At 47.9% G+C, this 19,312-nt stretch overlaps 1 protein-coding gene across 4 annotated transcripts in view; it reads right to left on the bottom strand.

Moving 5' to 3' along the window:
* CCDC149 (coiled-coil domain containing 149) overlaps positions 1 to 19,312 on the bottom strand; it is a 447,317-nt gene that overhangs the window by 149,056 nt on the left and 278,949 nt on the right. The gene's annotated exons all lie outside the window — the stretch shown is intronic.

The following is a 19,312-nucleotide window of genomic DNA, read 5'->3' as shown; positions in this document are numbered from 1 at the left end:
ATCCTATCGGCTCTCTCATTTAAAGTTCTGCTGCTGTGTGATTAACTCACATTAGGCCTATATCCGGTGTAGAGTGGAGTGCTGTGCAATGTGTGTGTGGTACACATTTGAAGGGAGTATGTGTTTCTGTGTGTGGTACAATATATGGATAATGCAGTGCTGTGCAGTGTGTATGCATGTGCTGGGTGTATGAGTGCCTGCAAAGGGTATAATACATAAAGGATGTAGTTCTGTGCAGTACATGTATGCTATTTGCATGCACTAAGTGCATATGTGCCTTTTAAGGGCACACAATACATGGAAGACTCTGGGTTCCATTTCTGGAGGCCAACTGCTGACTGGAGGAAGAAGAGGCGAGGAATCGCCCCAGACAGATTTGAATATTGCTGCATCCCTGTAAGCTGGGTGGAGCACACACTGGAGGAAGGGAGAGCCAGGCTCTCCAGTACAATTCAAAGGGTGCTCTTTGATTCAGAGAGAGGTCGCTAGGAAGGGGACTGGACATATACCAGGAAAGGGAAGGGGCTGTGGCCCTGGGGTAAACGTTTGATATACACTGGTGTGAACCTCTAGTTCCTCCAATGGCCTGTGTTGTTGGGCTATCAGATTTGGAGTTGCTGCTGCTTTTAAATACTGTTTTACAGAGAAAGGGCAGAGCAGAGGAGAGGGCACTTCAAAAGGAAGCAGACCCCAAACATAAACTTCAATTACTCATACTCTATATCACGTTTGGTATCTGGAAATGGACTATAGGAAAGGGAGCTTGAGCCCCACCCCGCCAAATATTGTCAACTGCCAAACAGACAGTCGGGCTGTGCAAGGGGAAGAATCTCAGCAAGACTTCTTCTACCTGTTACCAGGACTGGGGGTTAAGGCCTGTTAGTCTTCTAGCTGGGTGAGGGTACATCTTCCAGGGAATCCAAGACCACCTGTCGTTGGCGCCTAGAGCACCAGCCCCTGCCTGGTTGCCAAGGATAGTGTGACCTGTGAGGGAGAAGAGAGCTTTGGAGGGAGCAAGGTCCATTGGGGATCCTGGTGATTGGATTCCCACAGCAAGGTATGAGGAGTCAGATGCTGCACCAATCAGGTCATTTCGCGTGTTCCGTGAAGTGAGCCATGACTGTTGCTGCACTGAGTGGGTCGTTGTCCATATGCAGATACCATGTCGGCGACAATTCAATTACAGAATTTAAATAACAGCCTTAGACTGCCGATTGGACCTTAGCCGTTGTGCGGGACCAAGAATGCAACCCTGTATGTTAGGTGGGGGCCACTGTGAAAACTGCTGCTGTGCCGATTAGGCTGTAGCCCATGCGCACAGGCGGAGCGGTATCACCGTATTCCAGGAGTACAGGGGTCTGGTGTGTTGGTCTGGTCAAGACAGTCATCGAAAAAAGGAGGCCGTGTGGTGACCTGAGTGGGCCCAAGCCATGACTGAGGACCAGTATCAAGTGCACTGCCCCTCCCCCCACAAGTGGGGTGGAACATAAGAAACACACCAGCACTGGAGGAGCATAGAGGATCCACCAGCCAATACAAGACTGTGTGTGAGGAACTCTTAGACACACAACCGCAGCCCTCTCAGACCGCGCATGTGAAAGACTTACCGGAAGCAGCTGCTGCATCTTCAGTGCTCAGAGACACTAGCCGAACAAACAGTTTTACCCTGCTGGTGAATGTAAGACTGATTGTTCGGCCAGATGGCCCCAGGGAATTAGCCTGTCAGATAGCACTCTGGAGATGGAACACTTTTTACTTTAATAAAGAGTTGGAGTGGGACTCTTGAGAATTGGACTACTAGTGAGGCTTAACATGAATATTAAAACAACAGTTGATGGACAGAATGCAGAACAATGTCATACATTCACCCCAGTACAGAGTTCTGGGCCTAAATCCATCGTTTTTTTGCTCATCATGCCGTTCCAACCCAGTCCTAGGATGCTTGTTTCCGTTCCAGGGAGGACCTAGCTTGACAGTTCGGGCTGGATTGAGGCAAAGGGTCAAGACTGATTTGCATATAGCCAGGTCTAAACTGGGGTGGCATGGTGAGCAAAAGAATTATGGATTTAACTCAGATCTCTTGACTGTGGGTGAATGTTTTAATTTGTTCTGCATTCTGTCCATCAATTGTGTGTCTTTTGCTTTCTCGCCCTAAGTGCGCCAGGTATGCTCAGACTTGAGTCCTGGTCTCACTGTGCCACTGGAATCAAGCTATCCTGGCGGAAGAGGGGTGAAACCCCGAAACCGGACCTTGGATGCTTGTTTCCGGTCCAGGGAGGACCTGGCTTGGCAGTTCGGGCTGGACTGTTCCCATGAGGCACGGGGTCAAGACTGATTTGCAAATAGCCAGGTCCAAACTGGTGTGGCATGGTGAGCAAAAGAATGATGGATTTAACCCAGATCTCTTGAGTGGGGGTGAATGTTTTGATTTGTTCTGCATTCCGTCTATCAATTGTGTGTCTTTAACATGAATGTCACCTATAGCGAATTGGGAATGAACACTTCCACTAGAGAGAGGGGAGTGAAACTCGGGGACCTGCCTATGAAATACCACAGCCGTAACCTCAGGGGACAGTGTGCATTGTGAATGTTGTATTTTACTCAGTGTTCATATATAAATACTCCTTTTTCATAAAGCAAATATCTGACTGGACAATCATTTAGTGCTGTTGCCAAGCATATTTTGTGTTGTGAGCCTGTATTCACCCCCTATGTTTTCCTCCCTCATGCCCTGAGAAGCTTTAGAGTACTCACCTCACACTACCACAGAGTCAAGTGCCGAAGGGTACTTTGCCCAGTTGCTTAGGATCCATAGTAGGATAGGCACCAGGATTGCAGAGACATTCCAAAGTGACAAAGTCGTTTTTAGGTCTCGCCTGGCGTTAGTAGCGCGCATGCGTTGCTCTCGCCATGCGAGGGCCTTTTGGAATCAATACGGATTCCGCAGCTAGATGTGCACGTGTACGGACGGACAGAAAATGTGCACACGCTCGTCAGCGTCACCCTGCTGCTGGCATGGCAGTGCCCCCTCCTGGCTGGCACTATCGTCTTGTTTCATCTCCGCGCTTCAGATGTCACATTGCCTCACATTTCCTCGCTCGTCAAGTGTCAATTAAGATAATGTACAGTGCGCTTTGTTAAACCATGAACTTTTCTAATATGCGGATACTGTACTCTAGCCTGTTTTAAATGCTCAAGCATCTGTTTATGTTATGTTATGTTATAAAGGGTTTTATAGCGCGCTCAAATACTCAAGAGTGTCCTGGCGCGTGCAGTTATCAAAGCCCAATGGAGTGGAGAATATGGATCAGCTAATTGAAGAGAAGAGTTTTAAGCTGTTTCTTGAAAAGTCTAAGATCCTCAATATGCCGCAATTCCAGTGGGAGAGAATTCCAAGCCATAGCTGCTTTAACAGAGATGGACTGACCTCCCAACCGGTACCTGCGAAATAGAGTAATAATCATCCGACGTTGGACGGCTGAGCGCAAAGCTCTGCTGGGGACGTAGAAGCAAAACCGCTTCCTGATGTACAAAGGCCCCAAACCATGAAGAGCTCTATGGGCCACCGTGAGGACTTTGAATTGCACTATTCTGGCCACCGGAAGCCAATGCAGGTCTCGTAGGTGCTGTCTCACGCTAGATCTTCCAGAGATGTTAAATAGAAGTCTAGCCATGGCATTTTGTATGGTCTGCAGTTTTCTCAGCAGATATCCTGGGATGCCACAGTATAGTGCGTTAGCATAGTCAATGCGAGAAAGAATGAGTGCACGGGCGACCATTTCCTTGGCAGACCTGGGAAGCACGGGGAAGAACCTTCTAAGTGACTTGAGAGTGCCAAAGCAAACTCCGATGAGTTTCTTAATTTGCACAGAAAACCGAAGGTCTTCGCCAAACCAGATCCCCAAGTTCTTAGCAGAGATGCCCTCTGACTTAGGGCGAGGGAAGTCTGTCGGCCACATAATTTCTCTAAAGACAGGTGGAATACGAACCGCACAGAAGGACCTCCAACTTATGCTCATTGCACTTCAGTTGGGCAGGAGCAAGCCACTGAAATACAGATGAGAGACAGTTCTGAACCAAAGAGGTCGACAAGTCGGCGTCCTTCCAGGCAAATAGGAGCTGGGTATCATCGGCATAAGCAATTATTTTAGCCCCCAGCTCCTCTGTCAGAAAAATTAGGGGCGTCAGATAGATGTTGAAAAGCAAAGGGCTCAGGGTGGAGCCTTGAGGGACTCCCGTAGACACTTTTCTGGCGGCTGAAGAAAACTGTGGTAACCAGACCTGCTGAGAGTGGTCTTCCAGAAAAGATCTAAGCCAATCCAGGGCAGGACCAGCAATGCCGATGTTTAAGAGACGGGTAAGGAGAAGATGGTGGGGTACCGTATCAAAGGCGGCAGGGAGGTCAAGCAATATCAAGGGCGCCCTGCCACCCGCGTCCAGGCATTCCCTGATTGCCCCTGCCATTTCAACTAATGCAGTCTCTGTGCTATAGGTTTTCCTAAATCCGGACTGAGCCGGATGAAGGGCACCGGATGTTTCAATAAAGGTGTCAAGCTGACAAAAGACTACCTTTTCGCAGACCTTAGTCAGAGCCGGAAGGAGAGAAATAGGGCGATAATTGGCAGATTGCAGCGGATCTAACAAGGGTTTCTTTAGAAGTGGCAGCAGTTTTGCCTGCTTCCAAAGCAGAGGGACCCTTGCCGTGCATAGAGAAAGGTTAATGATCGATGTTACTTCTAGGTAGACGACCTCAACAACTCCTGCCAGAACCCTGGCGGGACATGGGTCCGTCGGAGAGCCTGATTTAAGGGTTTTGAGAATAGCCAATATATCTGACCCAGCTATGGGAGAAAAAACGATAAATGAAGGTGGCACAGAGGACAATGTGGCGAGAGGCAGTTGGTAGGGGGCACTTGGCCCCTGAACATTCTTCACCAAACTATCTTGGATGGATTGTATCTTTTCAATGAAAAAGGAGGAAAGCTCCTCACACCATTGCAATGAGGCAGGTGAAGCCGCTTGTTCGGCGCAAGGTGTCAAAAAGCTTCTAACAATGGAGAAGATCTCTCTACCATTGTTTTTAGCTTCGGCAATATAATCTGCATAGAAACTACTCTTCGCCAGTTTAATGGCTGCATAGTAATCACTTTAGGCTTTACGCAAGCCAATTTTCGCTGATGGAGAGTACTCCAAGCGCCACTGACGTTCTAATTTCCTACAGCCCAATTTGAGCTCTCTAAGTGCGCCGGTATACCAAGGTTGAGATGGAAGAGAGCGCAGCTGCCTTTCTGAAATAGGGTGGGAAACAGAGTCAACACCCTGACTAACCCAGGTAGCAAAACCTTCTACCGCCTTTTCCAAATCGTGAGATAGCAACGGACGGGAGAGTGAAAGGGCCATGGAAAGGACTGGAATTTCAATCTTCGGTGAAGGTTTGCATTGAGTCGAAGCACTAGGGATAGATGACATCCCCATTGACCAGGAAAAGTGGACCAAAAAATGGTCAGACCAAGTGACCTGGATAGGGTCCTCAATAGACAGGGCGAAGTTTGAACAGACCAAGTCGATCGTATGCCCCCCTATGTGAGAGGGAGCCTTCAACCACTGGGCTAATTGCGCCAAATCCAGAAGATCCATTAGTTCCCTGGCGTCCAAGGTCCCGGGGCAGTCAACATGGATGTTAAAATCTCCCACAAGGAGAAAATTTGTAAAGCGGAGGGCACAAGGGACTATGACGTAATCCAGGGAGGGCACGAGGGACTATGACGTAATCCAGGCTTTTCAGAAAAGCATTTTGAAGAACCGGGGGGGGGGGGGGGGGATAAGCCAGCGTGCCGCCCAATGTGTATAATGTGGAGAGAAGACAATGGTGAAATCAAGAGCCTTCCTGTCCACTAGCCCGACTGACGCCTCACTGGTGAAAACCCAGGTGTCTCTCAGCACTACTGCAATCCCACCCCCTCTTCCAGTTGTACGATCGACTATAGCAATTTTATATCCCGGAGGGACGGCTCCTCAAGCACAGGGGCAAAAGACTCATTGAGCCAGGATTCAGTGACAAATAGCAAATCCAAACGTTCATCAGAAAGGAGTTCATAGATGTCATGAGCATGTTTGACCAATGAACGGGCACTAATAAGCACAGCCTGAAGACGATAAGTCCTCTCAGGGCGCAGGGCAGTGGCTGAAGGTTTAAATTGCAGGCAGAACTGGCATATAGGGCACCTCCTTACTATGCTATGCAGAACAGTCCATTTATCTTCCCTGCTACACTCAGTCGTATTCAGCACTAATAATTCCGAACGGCTATATGAACTCCTTGTATCCGGATCCCCTGGTCTGAATCACACAGCGTGGCTGGCGCTGGACGCTCTAGGGACGCAGACGGGCGCAGACGGGCTTGCCTTAGGCGCGCCAGCGGCGCGCTCGCACCAGCACTCTAATTTATGCAAAGCGCAGGACTATCGGTGATCAGGTGTGAGAGCGAGGCAGGCCTGGTCTGCTAACCCAGCCTCACCCAAAATGGCGGATCAGGAGCGCAAGACGCCGAGGGTCGATGTCCAGCCTCCCAGCAAGGTGAGAGAAAAATACTATATGAAAGGTACTATGAGAAAAGAAAATACAATCATGTCACATTTAATAGTTAGGTTAAAATAGCTTTTAGCGCCAGGCAAGCGATAAATAAAAATAACAATACTTCCAACAGAAAAACGCTCTGTGGTAGCTGATCCAAAGCAAATAACTCCCGGCTCAAGCCTCAGGAGTGATAATTTGAATCTGTTTATTTTGAACCCATAACCTTTGGAAGTTTACCTTTTATTGTAGCTTTTGAAAATATATTTTCACACCCCCATACCTTTATTTCTCTTCTTGTTTTGTATTTTATTGTTTTAAAAAAACAAGTAATAAATATTTCATGTGCCAGCATAGTTGCATCAAGCAGCTTCGTATAATGTCCAGTTGATTTTTCAAGAATACATTAACCTCTGTAGCATGCAACAACACAACGCATGGTTATATTACATCTTTTTGTAGTTTTTCTTACTAACCCCTCCCCCCCAAATAAATGTTTATCGCATCTGCGACACGTTAAGTCCTTATTCAATCAAAAAGAAAAAGTGTGCACACATACACAGCAAAATTAGGTACTCCCCAAGGTTCTTGGTGATGGACAAATTATTCAGAGTAATTGAAGAAGCACAAAAGATGGGGACATTAATGTAATGGTCTCTTACACTAACAATATGAGGTTTCTCTTCTCATGTTTGTTTGGTAACAATTATAGGAGTCTTTTATGGATATTTTGATAATGCTTTTCATAACTTTATTTAAGAGATGGCTGAATTTAAGACATTTTAGTGCACCGCACTACCGGCATCCCTCTCTGCCCTTTTTAGGTCTCGCCTGGCGTTAGCAGCGCGCATGCGCTGTATCGCCATGCGAGGACCTTTTGGTGTCAATACGGATTCCGCAGCTAGATGTGCACGGGTACAGACAGACAGAAGATGTGCACGCGCTCGTCAGCGTCACCCTGCTGCTGGCATGGCAGTGCCCCCTCCTGGCTGGCACTATCGTTTCATCTCATCTCCGCGCTTCAGATTTCACATTGCCTCACATTTCCGCGCTCGTCAGCGTCACCCTGCTGCTTGCATGGCAGCGCCCCATCCTGGCTGGCACCATCGTCTCTTATCATCTCTGCGCTTCAGATGTCCCATTTCACGAGTTTGTTTTATCGCAGCAAGTCTTTGCAGCTCCTGTTACAATGCGCTTCAGATGTCACATTTCCTCACATTTCACGAGTCCGTTTTCTCTCAGCAAGTCTTTGCAGCTGCTGTTGTAATGAACTCGTGTTAATACATTATTCATTAATTAGCTCAAATGATAGCTACTTTATGGTACAGCAAATGTTGGAGTTGGTTCTAAAACGTTGCAGTTCGATGATGACCATGAGCTTTATCATTATTATGACTGACACTTTCTTTTTACATCTTCAGAATGGGTATAGTAGCAGGAAAATTGTAGACGCCTTCATTTCGCCTCTTTTCTTATTGCCACTTCAGGGGGCTATTGTCACGACCCTGTGCCTTTCTTTTTAGTTCACTATTGCATAGCTATTTTGCTGTATGATTTCAACCTGTTTTTATCGAGTTTCCCTCTGGCTAATCTCTAAAATATTGTCTCAGCGCCCGCACATCTTTCTTTTGATAAAGATGGACCTGCAGCGCCCCCATTCCTGCCCCAAGAGCCATAGGCGGCTGCCCTTCAAACATGAATCAATCCTCCCAACCTGTCAATTGGCGCACATCTCTTACAGCACCACACAAGCGTCCCTGCTGCATCCTCTTACTACAGTCCTGGACACGCCCGCCTCCCACAAAGCTCCTCAATTCTGCCCTGCAACACCCTTTTTTCCAACCTTGGACATCCCAGCCCCACTAAAGGTCGTCAATTCTGCTCAGGGCACACCCACCCCCACTAAAGCAGCTCGTCAATTCTGCCCTTACTCCAGGACAGGGCCCTTACTCCAGTACAGGGCACGTCAACTTTCACTAAAGTTCAGCAATACTGCTCCTTGTTGGTGTACCCGGAAAGCAAACCTACCCTTAAGTTTGTCACTTCTGCCCAGGGCATATCACAATAGCTCGCCAATCGTGCCCTTATTCAACTCCACTCCCACCTCCCTCCACCTCCACTCCCTCCTCCCTCTACCTCCAACTCCACTCTCCCACCTTCACTCCCCCCTCAATCCCTCCACTTCGCTCACTCATCCCCTTCCTCTACCTCCACTCCCCACACCTCCCATCCCCTCGAACCCTGAACTCCAATCCACTCCTCCCTCCCTACACCTCCACTCCCCACTCCCCCCTCCCCCCCACTGCCCCCTTCCTTGCATAAACAACAAAACTAGAACACATTTTTGGTGTTAATTCTGGTTTTTATTAGCATACTAGGGGGAGCTAGGGGACTGATCCCCTGGGTCGGAGCCTGTTTTCTCTTCGCGCCGAGAATGATCGAGCAGCTGGGGAGAGACGAGTGCCGGGAGATGAGAGAGTTCAGAGGCTCGAAGTGAGCGGGGAGGGGACTTGGGTCGGACCATGGCCGAGGTCTAGCTGGTGGCGAGTTCCTCTGCCTGGATCTGATGAACTACGATGGCGCGCTCGGCTCTTCTGGGGGCGAACTGGAGGCTGAGGGGGGGGGGCGCTTTTTCCAGTAACACCGGGAGTCGTGTTACCGATGGAATGAATATGCTACTTACCAGTATGCATCTGTTCTTGGCATGTAGGGCTGCTGACATTCATATCTGTGCATAGATCGCCGCCTAGTGTTGGGTCCGGATGTTTGCACGTTGTTGTCCTGGAAGAGTCTTCGAAGTATCCTTGGATAGGTGACTCCTCCCCTGGACTACAGTGCGCATGGGCATCCTCTCCATCCTCAGATTGTTTTTCGCCATTGTGGCAGTGATGGAGTAGATACAGAAAGTGATGACCATGCTTGCAGTAATTCTGAGAGCTGCAGCTGCGACAGGCGCCGGGGAGGAGGGAGGGCGATATGAATGTCAGCAGCCCTACATGCCAAGAACAGATGCATACTGGTAAGTAGCATATTCAGTTCGAGGCATGTGGGCTGCTGAATTCATATCTGTGCATAGAATACATAGCAGTGCCCTCTATTAGCGGCGGCTACCCGTGCCAGCTGCAGCGGTCTGAAAAAGTGTCTTGAGAACAGCCTGTCCTACAGCTGCCTGCTGTTTTGACTGCACATCTACACAATAGTGTTTTGTAAATGTGTGTGTAGTGGACCATGTGGCTGCTCTGCATATATCATGCAGGGGAATATTTCCTAGGAAGGCCATGGAAGCCCCCAACTTACGTGTTGAGTGGGCTCGTGGTGGAATAGTTAATGTGCGTTTTGCCTTTTGATAACAGATTTGAATACACTTAACTATCCATCTGGCTATCCCTGCTTTGGAGATGGCGTTACCTTTGTGGTGTGGGGCAAAGGCAACGAACAGTTGTTTTGTCTTCCTGAAGGGTTTAGTCCTGTCGATGTAGTACATGAGGGCCCTCCGTACATCTAGTGTATGTAGTGCCCTTTCTGCAACAGTTTGTGGGTTTTGGAAGAAAACGGGCAGTTCAATAGTCTGATTCATGTGGAACTGCGATATTACCTTGGGCATGAATTTGGGGTTGGTACGTAGTACGACCCTGTTGGCGTGAACCTGAATAAATGGCTCTTGAACGGTTAGTGCCTGGAGTTCACTAACTCTTCTTAGGGAAGTGATCGCTACCAGGAAGGCCACTTTCCAGGTAAGGAATTGAATCTCGCATGAATGTAGAGGTTCAAAGGGTGGACCCATCAGGCGTGTGAGGACCAAGTTGAGGTTCCACATTGGAGCCGGTGGAATGACTCGTTTGAGCCCTTCCAAGAATGCTTTGATGGCAGGCACTCTGAATAGAGAGAGGTGCTGCCTGGTTTGCAGATAGGCTGATATTGCGGTCAAATGGACACGTATAGAGGTGTACGCCAGATTGCATCGGTATAGGTGTAAGAGGTAACAGATGATGTTGTGGATGGATGCGTCCAGCGGGTTGATGTCATTATTATCGCAATAGATGACGAACCTTTTCCATTTGGCTGCATAGCAAGCTCTGGTAGTGGGTCTCCTGGCCTCCTTGATGATGTCCATACAGTCAGGTGGCAGGTTGAGATAGCCAAACTCTAGGACTTCAGGAGCCAGATCGCCAGGTTCAGCTGTTGCGGATCTGGGTGCTGAACCTCTCCATGGTTCTGCGTCAAATGCGCGGGTTTGATCCGCAGCCTTTGATGCGGCACCACGGAAAGTTCGAGGAAGGTGGTGTACCACGGCTGGCGTGCCCACGTGGGAGCAACTAGGACGAGTGTCAGGGAGTGTTGTCGGAGTTTGCGAGCCACCAGCGTTATCAACGGCGCTGGGGGAAAAGCGTACGCAAATCTGCCGGACCAGTTCATCCATATCGCATTGCCCTGCGACTGCGGATGTGGGAATCTGGCGGCGAAGCTTTGGCATTTTGCGTTTTCGCTTGTCGCGAATAGGTCTATCTCTGGATGACCCCACTGCTGGAAGTACGGTTGGAGTACTGATGGGTGTAACTCCCACTCGTGCATCTGGTGGCTGTGTCTGCTGAGCAGATCCGCCATCTGGTTGTCCTTGCCAGGGAGGTGTTCCGCCATGAGGAACATGTTCCTTTGAATGGCCCACTTCCACATGCTCTGAGCCAGATGAGACAACTGTGGAGAGTGTGTTCCTCCCTGTTTCTGTATGTAGTACATTGCGGTCATGTTGTCCGTCCGGATCAACACGACCTTGTTGCATAGATGTACTTTGAATGCCTTCATGGCTAGGAAGATTGCCATCAGTTCCAGAAGGTTGATGTGCATCTTCTTTTGTTGTGTTGTCCATAGTCCCTGCACTGTGTAGTGGAGTACATGAGCTCCCCATCCCTGGAGAGACGCGTCCGCTGTCAGTACTATCTGTGGGACAGGCTCTTGGAACGGTCGGCCCTTGCAAAGGTTTTGTGGATTCCACCAATGCAGAGAGTTGTATGCCCGACCGCTCACCAACACTAGGTCTTTCAACTGTCCTTGAGCCTGATTCCACTGACGTGCTAGGCACTCCTGAAGTGGGCGCATATGTAACCTCGCGTGCGGGACTATGAAGATGCAGGAGGCCATCATGCCTATCAACTGCATAAACACTCGCGCTGGAAGCGAGTGATTGGGTTTGAACTTGGAGATCAGCAGTTGTATGCTGTTGATCCTCACTAAATTTGGCTGAGCTGTGGCCGCCAGAGTGTCTATAGTCGCACCTAGGTACTGTTGTACGTGTGCGGGCTGGAGATGGGACTTTGGGTAATTTAGTGAGAATCCCAGACTGTGAAGAAGGTGAATGGTGCGGGACATGTGGCTTGCACATTGCTGGGCTGACTTCGCTTGAACGAGCCAGTCGTCTAGGTAGGGGTAGACGTGTATATGCTGTCTCCGTAAATGTGCTGCCACCGTAGCTAGGCACTTCGTGAAAACCCTGGGCGCTGTTGTCACGCCGAAGGGAAGGACTTTGAACTGATAGTGCCGTCCCTGAACAGTGAACCTGAGGTATTTTTTGTGTGAGGGGTGGATGGGTATGTGAAAGTACGCATCCTTGAGGTCCAGTGAGGCTAGGAAGTCTCCCTGCTTGAGAAGCGGAAGGACTTGCTGTAGAGTGAGCATGTGAAAGTGCTCTGAAAGAATGTACTGGTTCAGGGGTCTCAGGTCTAATATAGGCCTGAGCGACCCGTCCTTTTTTGGAATTAAGAAGTAGAGGGAGTAAACCCCCGTGGATGGGTACGACCTCGATAGCGCCTTTTAGAAGCATACTTTCTACCTCTTGCTGTAAGAGCGTTAAGTGCTCTGAGGACATAGGACGGTTTCTTGGTGGTATTGTGGGTGGAGTGGAGGTTAACTCCAGACAGTAACCATATTTTATAATATCTTTGACCCACCTGTCCGTGGTGATGGAGTTCCACGTGGACAGGAACCTTTGTAGTCTTCCCCCGACAGGTGTTATGTGGTCGGGAGGAAGGGAGAGGGCGTCACTGCTTGTTCTTGGGGGAGGACCTGGTGTTGCCGTAGCCACGTCCTCTGCCCTTTGTACTGGAGCCACGATATCCACCTCGGGTGTTTTTATCGTAGGTGGTCTGTGTATTGCCTTTGTTATACGTTTGTTGTGACCCCTGTCCTCTACCTGCTCCCTTGTTTCCGGGGCGACGAAAGGAGCCGCTCCGAAAGGACTGAGTTTGGAGAGCGCCCATGGACTTTGCAGTGTCCGTGTCCTTTTTTATCTTTTCGAGGGTGGTGTCAACCTCGGGGCCGAATAAATAGTCGGGGTTGACGGGCTGGTTCAGTATGTTGTTTTGTACCTCAGGCTTGAATCCTGAGATTCGTAGCCAGGCATGGCGTCGCAGCATGACGCTTGTGTTTATGGCCCTGGCAGCCGTGTCTGCAGCATCTAGCGCACATTTGATGGAAGCATTTGTGAGTAGCTGTCCCTCTCTGATAAGAATTTCCGCACCTTCTTTGAAGTGGTCAGGGAGATGTTGGAGGAGGTGCTCCAATGTGTCATAGTGCGCTCTATCGTAGCGAGCGAGGAGCGCTTGAGTGTTGGCTATGCGCCATATGTTGGCAGCCTGGGCGGCAACTCGTTTGCCGGAGGTCTCTAGCACCTTGGACTCTTTGTCCGGGGGAGGAGCGTCACCTGTCGTTTGCGAGTGTGCCCTCTTGCGAGCATTCGCTACGACGATGGAGTCGAGTGGTAATTGTCCTTTGATGTAAGTAGGATCCCCAGGTGCTGATCTGTATTTTTTATCAATCCTGGGGTTTATCACTCGTGCCCTGGTGGGTTCCTTGAAAATGTCCTTAGCCGGCTTGAGGACCCCCTTCAGCATTGGCAAAGTTTTCACATGTCTTTCTGAGGATGCAAAGGTGTCCATTAGAAAGTCATCCTCGATGGTATCCGAGTGAAGCTGTACCCCATGGTTATTTGCCGCACGTTCAATAAGTGCGTTGAACGCCGCAGTATCCTCCGTGGGAGATGTTTTCGCCCCATAGAGTTGTGGGTCCTGTGTATCGAGAGGTGCACTGGGGTCTGCAGGGTCGCCCCAAGTTTGATCAGGGTCCTGCTGGTCATCAGGGTCTGTGTCTACATGGTAGGGTGCTTGGTCCTCCATGTAGTCCTCCAATGCATCCGTGTCGGAGCGTGCGGGGGAGAACCGGTGTGGATCCTGGTAGGAGGAATGGAACGGTTCATAAAGGAGAGGTTCTGATTCCACAGGCAGCTTCCTTTTTAGTGGGATCCTGAAAGGGTCCAATGGCGGTTCCGAAGTTATTCTTCGGTCGTGGAGAATCATCCTGCCAGTGTCGGCGTCGATGACACATGACGGCGACGTCTCGTCCGGTGGAACTGGAGTCTGGGTAACCCGTGTCCTGAGTTGGAACATCTTCGGGATTGTTGACGGAGGCAAGCCGAAGGTAATGTTGGCTGGCCCCGTTGAGGGTGCTGGAGCTCCTATCGGGCCGGAACCCGACGGGTCCTTGAGGGCCGCCGTGGTTTTGTTGCTTTGTGTCGCACCAGGCCGCACTTGGGGCGTCTTTGAGGCTTTGGCACCGGGCAGGTTCGTAGAGCCGGGCGTGGATTTTTTCGGCGCCGGCGGGTCTTCGAGTCGAGGTGTGGAGATCACCACCGACGTCCTCGGTACGTGAGGCTTCGGCGTCGTCGAGGGAGCGACGCGTGGCGAAGCAGGCGGTATTGCCCTCGGTGTCGTTGGCGTCGGTAGCCGAGTAGGTTTCTCGGTGCCGATGGCCTTTTTCCCTTTGCCGACTCCGATGTCACCCGATTCCAGTTCGGCACCGAAGTCCCTCTTGGTGCGGTCGGTGCCGACGCGTTGCGCTGGCGTCGAAGGCGTTGAAGGCCTCGATCCGACCAAGGCCACTTTCAGTTTCGGTTTCGTTTGAACCGGCGCAGCTTTCGGTTTCGGTTTTGTGGTAGGGAAACCAGCTGGCTTATGCGGCAATGGCTGCCGCTGAACGTCCGAGGCCGGGCCCGAGGGCGGGGCCGAAGAACTACGGGATGGGTCTCGGGTAAGGCCCGAAGGCGATCCCTCGACCGGAGCCAAAGGCCGTGGCGCTGGTGTTTCTTCGGTTTGAACAGGTAGGCCTTGTTCATCATTGGAGCTACTCTCCTCGGCCCCTAAGGCCTCCTCGTCGTCTCCTACCTCGGTGTCGTCTTCACCTCTGTGGAAGAGTGACTCGTCGCCCCCGTCCGATCCGGGGTCGTGTTCGGAAACGGGACTGGAGGGTATGGCTTCTAAGTCTTCGACGTCGGCCTCGTCGAAGATGTCTGCCGGGGCCGGTGCCGCGTGCCGCGCCTCGAGTCTCGCCGCTCTTCGGTTCCTTAGAGTCTTCTTGGAACGGAACCCGGCACAGGCCATGCATGTCGATTCGTCGTGGTCCGGTGAAAGGCATTTGTTGCACACCGGATGGACGTCGATGTGTGGGTACTTCGCATTGCATACCGGACACCTTTTGAATGGCGTCCTGGATTCCATCGTCGAAGTCGTCGATGGACAGGTAAATGCGAAAGAAGTCGGTGCTGAAAAGTTAGTAAACTAACAAATTCTATCGAAACCCGATCGATAAACAGTACCGACGCGAACTAAAGGCCTTTTGGCCTCGACCAAATATTTTCCTAACTTGAGCTAAGATAGCACATCCGAACCCAATGGCGGAAAAAAACAATCTGAGGATGGAGAGGATGCCCATGCGCACTGTAGTCCAGGGGAGGAGTCACCTATCCAAGGATACTTCGAAGACTCTTCCAGGACAACAACGTGCAAACATCCGGACCCAACACTAGGCGGCGATCTATGCACAGATATGAATTCAGCAGCCCACATGCCTCGAACATATGGAAACCTTAAATGTTAAACTTACCGGGTAGCCTGAGCAACATGGCCGATGCCTGGTGAGCTGTTTAGGCTGCTATAGAGGAGTTGGCTCTGGTTCACCCGCCTTGGCCGACACCTACCCACCTGGACATTGGACATATTTCTTCATCGTCTCCCTGTTGTGTATGGCTGCCTCCTTTTTCCAGTGCTGCGTTGAGCCGTTGAGTCAGCTACCTTTATGGTTTTTGGATTGACTTTTGTATGTCCCGCCATTTTGTGATAATGCTATCGGCTCTCGTGAGTCCTCCATCTTAGCGATTTCGTCCGATCCTCATTACTGCTGGACTACTCTGTGTTGCCTGAATTGACCTTTCCTCTAGTCTACCCCTTCCTTTGGCCTCCCACACCCCTCTCTTTGTATACTTTCACCTTTACTCTGGTTGTTTTGGACCGTTGGTCCCCAGCCGGTTTGTCTGTCTCTCACTTGACTGCTTTGTCCCCCTGACGTACTTTTCCCTGCCGGACACTTTCTGCTTTTCCTTTCCCCTTTTTACCATTCTCCCTCTACCTTCATTCCCCATTAGACGTGAGTCCTGGCTATGCATGCTATATGCTAATAACTCTTGTTATGGTGTTATCACTGTTTTTCTCTTTGTTTATACTTGGCTCCGTGTAACTGATGTAACTTTGTAACCTGTAACTCACTGTTCCTCATGTAAAGTGCTCTGATACCTCCGGGTCTAGCCAGCGCTATATAAAACTCTGCAAATAAAAATAAATAAGTAAAATAAATACTTCAGTTGTATATAATGTTTTCTAAGTTATGTATAAAGTGACTAATGGTTATAACACTTTTTTAATTATAACTTATAAAGATGCTGCACAACATTAACAATGCTCTGCAACACATATTAAAAACGTTAACAAAGCCAATAGCTCTCTCTAAACACTTATAAGGCGAGACCTATTGCCTATGCCAATGCTTGTTTACACTACTACTTCTCTGATGATCATTGTTGAAAACCTTGCATATGTAATCTCATAAACAGCCACAAAAACATCATATACCGGATGCTTTTACTTTACTTACTAAGTGTTCATGTGTGTTCTGTTTTTCCAGTTTATGTTACTAGCATACTCATCCTCCAGCCGAGTGTCCGGTGAATATTACTCCTTTTCCCATGTCTGAAATCTAATGGGCAAATGCCAGAACTACCTCTAAAGCACAGGCTTTCTTGATAGAGTTGCGTCTAATTCTTACAAGGTAAGGACTCCTAAATATGAGCTACAAATAATCAAACATCTTTATCCAATGGTTGATGCAAACAATGCTGGGTTTTATACTTTTATGTGTTAAGGCTCCATATTAACCTTTTTTTGGCCGAAAATCTACCAACCTCAAAGTCATTAGTCATTGTACTAAGGATGGTATGCACAAACAGTAATCAGCAAACAATTAAACTTAACAGGTTTTATTTGATTTATCAAACTAGTCTGCTCAAAATGCACTATGCATGTGTTCACAATAATAGTTTTTAAAATCAGAAAAAGTTTGTTTAGGGAAATAAACACTTGCATACTACATGTTCATTTGCAATAGTCATAAGAACCCAAATTTCATACACTGGTATTAATCCCCTTGTTTGTGAAAAACCATCACTGAGTTTGAAACATAGCAATTTGTCATTGTTTGCTACACACACAAGGTGAATTAAGACCAGAGCAAAACAATACCTGCAGAACCTAGGTAAAATGAAAATAACTAATAATAATTTATTTTAGATAGTGCTTGATACCACAATACTTGCTGTTTCTAAGTAAATAACAGGTGCTACTATTACCAAATGTAATGTTACTCAACATTAACATTAAAGCAGAGATGTTTCCAGAACTCATAGATGGTAGTGCTAGATTATATTGAACATGATTACCAAGCTGAGACACTGCAGAGAGGCTTCAATGAACACTGGAAACACTGAAAAGGTCCAAGCGCCTCTAATATCGTGTAAATAATTATGGCCAGTGAAATAAAAGGTGGAGCCAAGAAGAACACTCATATATGACACAGCGTCAGCTGGTATGGCGCATAACAAAATAGCAGATTTAAAGCAGACATGAGTGGGTATATCAAATGAAAACAGAAGGCAGATAAGAAGAGCAAATTCTGAATCAGCAGCAGAGGAAATGGAGCTGCTGGTTCTGAATCTATATCTGCAAATTTTCCTTCGGGAATTTCGGCAAGAAGTGAGATAGGACGTGAATGAAGAGAACGGATCAGGTCAAAGTAAAAATACGAAGAGAAGTGTTACAAATGAGTAAGGAAAAGTGTGTTGCAGCATAAAGCATCAAACGTACACGTTACTAGCACAATGAACTCCATAGATAGGCAGTGCCCGTCTTGCCATACACAAATTCAACTGCCAATTAGACCCGCAACATCAATGAGGATGTAACCACAATACAGGAAAGTTACTTACGAACAAGTGTTTGAAACATGAGAGCACTTACATATCGGTTCAAACTGACACCAAATGTAGACCCTCTAGAACATTCCTTCCCAAAACTAAAAGAACAAGAGTCATGAGAGTAGGAACTTGTCCTTGAAATAGACTATTCTGAATTCTCGTCTCTGTCTATGATCACTAAAGGATGCCCCTGGCTTATAACCAAGATCAACAGGGAAATGGTTTATTTTCAGAGCTTATGAATTTAGGTGCTTTGCAAAGCACTGGACATAAGCGTAAGTCAACAATAGAGCACTTAAGACAGTCTAACTTAAAAAACGTAAAGGAAGAAGAAACCTACCAAGTGGCAAGTAAAACATCCATATTATGTATTATTCAACCTCTGCTCTAGCTGATGCCAAAGTTCAGATAAATGTTCTTTCAAAGAGCTCAGTCATAATAGATATTTGGAAAATGTGCCAAAGAACAGATGAGTGCCCTTTCAAAGAGTTCAGTCATAATAGGTATTTGGAAAAGGTTGTGGTTAATTGATGTCCTTAATCTGTGGACCAAGGCATTTAAGGTTCTGGAATACTGGGCACCTAGGTACTTGACGCAATGTTTTTGTCTTTGGAATGCTTGTTTTTCCTTGATGAAGTACAGATTTGTTAACTTAAGCAGGAGACTGAAATAAAAATTTCAAACAAATGAAAAATAGCTGAAATATCAAGGAGAACTACATCAAGGACAAACAGCAGTGAAAGCAGAAGATGCTACCTCAGCAAACAAATCGAAGTAAATACCATCAAGAATGCATCCATGGTAGAGATAAACATTCCAATATAATAAAAAATGAATGTCCACATGCATTTTCAGAAGCAAAACACAACAATGTAGATGGATCAAAAGCACAGAAGACCGTCTCATTCAACAATTAAACATATATTGGCTCAACCATCTTGATTGGGATGTATAGTTTCAGAGACAACACACAAATTCTATTTCTATTCCCATGAAAAAGTAGGAATAGAAAAAGAAATCTTCAAAGTATTATTTTGACAGTCCAGGTCTTCCAGGAAAAAACACAAAAACGGTGAATGCAACAAAGAAAAACCTACTATAAAAATGAAAGTATTCTAGATATCTCTTCGTTTGAGCACAAGATGAAAGATGAACATCTTCGCAACAGCTGATTAAGCTCTGCAATATTATTTAATCTTCACTCAACAAAATGAATAACCATTCAGGTGCTCCGCCATGGTTAGAAAGTGACTGCAGCAATATTACTGAATTCCTTGTACCATTGCTGTTTGAGAAGATATGATGCTGTGTCCACTTGAAACAATGCTTAACGCTGCACGTTCTAATTGAGCATGGGGCCAGCTAACCATCAATCAGCGAATAATGCTT

Source organism: Triturus cristatus, chromosome 2_2 (genome assembly GCF_964204655.1).
Source record: "Triturus cristatus chromosome 2_2, aTriCri1.1, whole genome shotgun sequence".
Lineage (NCBI taxonomy): Eukaryota > Metazoa > Chordata > Amphibia > Caudata > Salamandridae > Triturus > Triturus cristatus.
Note: the sequence above shows the minus strand (reverse complement) of the source record. Positions and strands in the feature narration are given on the sequence as shown.